Source organism: Echinops telfairi, unplaced genomic scaffold (assembly GCF_000313985.2).
Source record: "Echinops telfairi isolate 266 unplaced genomic scaffold, ASM31398v2 ScPeMD7_7;HRSCAF=31, whole genome shotgun sequence".
NCBI classification, from domain to species: Eukaryota; Metazoa; Chordata; class Mammalia; order Afrosoricida; family Tenrecidae; genus Echinops; species Echinops telfairi.
The window spans coordinates 28,687,989-28,693,639 of record NW_022103904.1 but is presented as its reverse complement, the minus strand read 5'-3'; the positions used below and the strand labels follow the sequence as shown (position 1 = coordinate 28,693,639).

General features: G+C 41.0%; 1 pseudogene; it reads right to left on the bottom strand.

Annotated features, from left to right (window-relative positions):
* Nucleotides 1-1,225: 1,225 nt before the first annotated feature.
* On the bottom strand, nt 1,226-2,114 carry LOC101661386 (annotated as a pseudogene).
* Nucleotides 2,115-5,651: the final 3,537 nt, after the last annotated feature.

Here is a 5,651-nt window from a genome sequence, read left to right as displayed (position 1 = left end):
ACTGTCAGAGCTTTACGCTCATCAAAATCCCTGCTTTTGAGCCAGGGAAGTAAGTAACTGTCCTACTCAATGGTGCGAAAACACCAGTCGGTCCTCTTAGAAAATCCAGATATTGTTTTGTTGGAATCTTGGAGCTCATGGTCCCAAGTTTGGAATTAGCCTCCTAGTTGCTCGACTTCCTTAAACCAGTAGCAATTTATCTGCTGCCATTATTGTTCACCCCATGTATCATTAACATGTTAGTCAACTTTGTCTCTTCCAGATTGAAGCAGCTCCATGTAAAAGTGATGGTGGTGAGTGGATACAGTCCCATACCACTCTAGATGGTGGACCAGGCAGCTCACAGGTTTAGGGCAAGTGGAGAGAGTGGACTCTGGAAAATATATGGTCCTGTGTACCATCTCATCTGGAAGTAGGCAGATCAGTCTTTGCTCATGAATTCAGATTCCTGTTCTGCCTCACACAATCCATTCCACCAGTCATGTCAGGGTCAGCTAGAGGTCTGAATGACCCATCCCATATTGCTTCACATGACCCATTCCATCAGTCCTTCCTGAATGACTCATCCCAACACTGAGCAGGATAGGGACTGAGGGAAGCTAATGGTGTTTCGCCACCTGGCCCCTATAAAATCCAATGTTGTACCCTTAGATGTCGTCATCTTCCTCAAATTGGGAGGCAACAAGCTTTGCTTATTAAATCTTTGCTCCTCTTACTGTCTTGTCATACCGTGTTGTCTTGATGTCTTGCATATGTGACTCCCCCTGTTGTGGTGACAAATCACTTGGCAGAAACTTGCTAGCTTTTCCCCAAGGAAGAACAGTCCAGCAACATCAACTTTCAACACATAACAGTTAGTAAGTCTTTCTCCACTCCTGATGCTGCATTCTTCTTCACATAATCTAGCTTCTCTGATTATTTGGTCAGCATACAGATTGAACAAGTATAATGAGAGGATACAACCCTGTCACACACCTTTTCTGATTTTAAATCATGCAGTATTCTCTTGTTCCAGTTGCACCACTGCTTAATGACCCATGCACAAGTTCCATATGAGCACAATGAAGTGTTCTTGAATTCCCATTATGAAGATTATCCATAGTTTGTTATGATCCATACAGTCAGATCTTGGCATTGTCAATAACATACAATGCAACATCTCCCCCCCCCCCCCCACCCCACTGAAAAATAAGTCTTACTGTGATTCCACCAACTGCACCATCTGTTATGCACCTTCTTCCTTGACAATTCGATCTTTCTTGAGTGGTCCCATGAAATCTTTCTTCTTCTCAACCACCTGGAATCAGCTGTGACCAAACTTGGAAGTGGTAGCGATGAAAGTTAGGTCAATCTTCTCCATGGCATGGCACCTGGTCTGCACCAGCATGGACTTGCGCAGAGTGAGTATTTGCTTCTTGGTCCCCACCACGCAGCCCTTCAGCCTGATGAAGTAATTTGTCAATTCACCATAGTGGACAAAGCTGCCCAAGGGCTAATGCTCTTTTCAGAGAGATCGTAGTCTGTGGAGGCATTGTTCTTTTTCAGTTTGCCATCCTTGATGAAGTAGCCCTGGCCAAGCTTGTAGATCTTTTGTTGATCCCTGCAGTGGTGGTAGCCCTTCCACCCATCTGGGGCCACATGAAAATGCCACATGGGTGGGATGCCAATCCCCGATACAAGCCACCTTGCACAGCCTTGGGCGCAGCTTCTTGGTGTGTCAGCAGCTGGTGATCCCTGTGTAACCCTTGTTCTTGGTTGCTCCAATGATGTCAATCATTTCATCCTGCCCAAACGCCTGATTCACTGGCACCTGCTGCTCCAGCTTCTCACTGGGCTGCTCCAGCCCAGTGCAGCTTCTCATCCATGTAGCCCCCATTCATTTGGATCTCCCATCAGGGGAGCCACTTCCTTCTTATTCACCTTGGACCCTGGCCTGTCGACCTCATGCACAAGGTGGGCCATGCAGCCTTGTAGCCAAGGAAGGCCGTGAGGTGGACCAGCTTGGAGGCATCATCCTTGGGGAAACTCTTCACCTTCCAGTGCTGGCTGCTGCGCTTCCTAGACAGGACACACAAAGACCCATCCCTGGGCCCCAAGAACTTCCAGTTGTCCATCTCCGCTGGTAGAGCAGGAAGCATCTTTCTGTTATTCTCCGCTTTGAGCCAAGATCCAGCTGATATCAGCGGTGTTCTCCCTTGTTCCGCATCCTCTTCTAAATCTGGCCTAAACCTCTGACAGCCCCCTGTCAGTTTATTGCTGCAACTTTTGTTAGATTATTTTCAGCAAAATTTCACTTGCATGTGATATTATTCTGTAATTTGCGCATCCTTTTGAGTCACTTTTCTTTGGAATGGTTACCAATATGAATCTCTTCCAATCAGTTAGCCAAGCAGTAGCTATCTTCCAAATTGCCTGATATAAACAAATGAGTGCTTCCAGTGCTTCATCAGCTTGTTGCATATTTCAATTGCTATTTCATCAATGCCTAGAGCCTTGTTTGTAGCTAATGCATTCAGCGCAGCATGGACTCCTTTCTTCAGCACCCTTGGATCTTGCTCATATGTTACTTCTTGACATGGTGGAATGTTGACTAGTTCTTTTTGGTGCAGTGATTCTGTGTATTCTTCCCATCTTCTTTTGATGCTTTCTGCATCATTTGATATTTTCCCTATAAAATCTTTCAAGATTTCAACTCGAGACTTGACATTTTTCTTGAGTTCCTTCAGTATAAGATATGCTGAACATGTTCTTCCTTTTTTGTTTTTTTAACTCTAGGTCTTTGTATATTTAATTTAAGTATTTTACTTTGTCTTTTGTAGCTGCCCTTCCAAATTTTATGTTCAGCTCTTTAACTTCATCATGTTTTCTATTTGCCTTGACTACTTTAAGAGTAAATTTCAGAGTCACTTCAAACATCCAATTTGATCGTTTCCTTCTTTTCTTTATAATGACTTTTTACTTTCTTCATGAATGATGTTCTCAATGCCTTCCCACAGCTCAGCAGGTCTTCTATAATTAGTGTTCAACGTGTCAAATCAGTTCTTGAGATGTTCTCAAAATGTATACTCCATGTTGTATAAAAATAGAACTAGGAGTGCCATGATTTCTGGAAGATGGTAGTTAACTATCAAGCAGCAGACGTATGGAAGTCTGGGGGAAGGCCTGCACACAGAGGTGCACTGGGTCACCACCAGAAGAGAGCATTGGTATGGAGGTTTAAAGTAAGGGCACACTGGTGGAAGAGCCCACATATGAATAAGCCATAAGATAGAGCTGAATCTTGTATTTGTAACACAGGTGAGAAGATGAGGTTTCTGGAGCATTGTGAAGAAGGGGGAGGAACAGCACTATGAGTATGGTCTCAGTTAAAGCTATTGGCAATATTAAGCAGTAGTTTGGAGAATTTCCATTTCATCATTAGGACAAGGCTAGGAAGCAACTGTAGAACATACTATTAATTGCTCATTTTATGTTCAAAGTGAAGCTGAATAAAATTAATATAAGCCCCTAAGAACACTCCATTGAGTATACCACACTTGAATTTAGAAACTGTCTCCAAAATAAATTTAACACATTGAACACTAGTGACACATACAAGACAAGTTGTGCGATGGAATCAAGGACATCATACATGAAGAAAGCAACAACAAAAAATCTAAAACACAGTACAGAAAGGAAACACCAAAATGAAGATCAGAAGAGATTCTGAAACTTATTCTTGAATATAGAGAAGCTGCAACAAAAGGAGATGATTAAGGAAAAGAGCTGAACAGATTTTATTTCAAAGAGCAACTCAAGAAGACAACGTGCAATGAAATACCTAAAACCTGGAGTTACGACACCAAAAGGAAAGTGCATTCTTGGCATTTCTCAAAAGGGGAAGGAAGAGAAGAAAAAAATTCAAACCTTGAGCTGCAACACTGAACGATTCTATGGACAAAATATTGAGCAACATCAGAAGCATGAAAAGAAAAGAAAAGAAATACACAAAAAGAACTGCTAAGTGTTTGCCCTTTTCAAAGGTAGCATGTAATCAAGAACTGGTAGTACGAAAGGAAAAATCCAAGCTTTGTTAAAGACATCGGTGAAAAATAGGGTTCTAGGAACTGACAGCACCAGTTGAAATGTTTCAACTAATGGATGCAGAGTTGGAGATTTGTCCTCAGCTGTTAGTCGAGCCACCATCTCTTCCACTGCTATGCCTTTTCTTTAGACCTCCATACAAACGCCTCCTTCTCGCTACCCAGTGGGCCTCTATGCACCCTCTGGGCCTTCCCCCAGCCTTCCATGCATCAGCTCCTTGATAGTTTGCTACCGTTTTCCTGAATTTATGGCCTTTTTAACTCTATTATTATACAACCTTAGTGCTCTAATTTTGGAGTATTCTTTCTCATTCACAGTAGGCAAAAGGTAGAAGCAACTAAAATGTCCATAAAACAGATGAGTTGATAAAACGTGGTGTGCACATGCTTATTTTTGTTGTTAGCTATGATCAGGTGGGCCTCTGAATCGTAGATACCTATGGTATAGCTGCCCCATGAGAGTTTCTTGGTTAAAAAGTGATGTTATCCAGCCATAAAGAAAAATTAATTCCTGATACATTCCACACAACACAGATGAAACTCTAACATATTATGTTGACAAAGGAATACTATGCTGTGCTAAAGAATAATAATGAAACTGTGAAACACATCATGACATGGATAGGTTTGGAAACCATTCTGCTGAGTGAAGTTAGTCAATTACAAAAGGACAAACATTGTATGAGACCATTGTTATAAAAGAAAAAAATCAGGATAAATATTTTCAAACAAAAAGAAACAGTTTGATGGTTACCAGGGATTACAAGAGAAATAGAGGCAAGGGAAAGCAGTACACTAGAGAATAGACTCGTGTGAAGGGGAAGATAATATCCTACAAGAAGGAGAAGAGGAAAAAGGAGGAGGCAAGGCAAACTATTGGGAAGTTTGATAAGGTGTCTAAATTGTTGAATACAATGATAATCTGACCTAATACACAATTTTTAAAAAATTGAAAACAGTGATGGTAGAATAAATAAATAAACTAAACTAAACATTATGTTGAGTGAAATATGTCAGTCACAAAATGATAAATATTATATGAGAGCAATTACATGAAATATCTACAATAAGTGCATAGAGACCAAGGTTTATTGGTGGTTACCAGGGGCTGGGGAGAGAAGGAAGTAGGAAGGTATTGCTTAAGTGCACTGAATTTCTGTTAAAAATGGTGCAAAACATTTGGAAATAGTGGTAATGATTGCACAACAGGATGAATGTAATTCAACTCACTGAATTGTAAAGTCAATATGGCCAGTATGGCCAATTTTTGTTATATATATATATATATTACAAGATTTTTATATGTATAAACTTAGCTTTAAATAGGGAGAATGAAATTTTTTTAAATAAAGTTCACTTGTATGACTGAGTGGAGAATGCACTAAAATAGGCTGAGCTGTGAGTTGGATGTGGGATATGAGGGGACCCCTGGGGCAAGGATGACCAGCTCAACTAGGGTAGCACTGATGCTGGTTCCAGAGCTGAGAAGCCTATATGGTGATGAGAAAGAGTGAAGGATACTTAGTTTGATAAGCTACTCACCACTTATGGGAGGGAGGGAACATAATT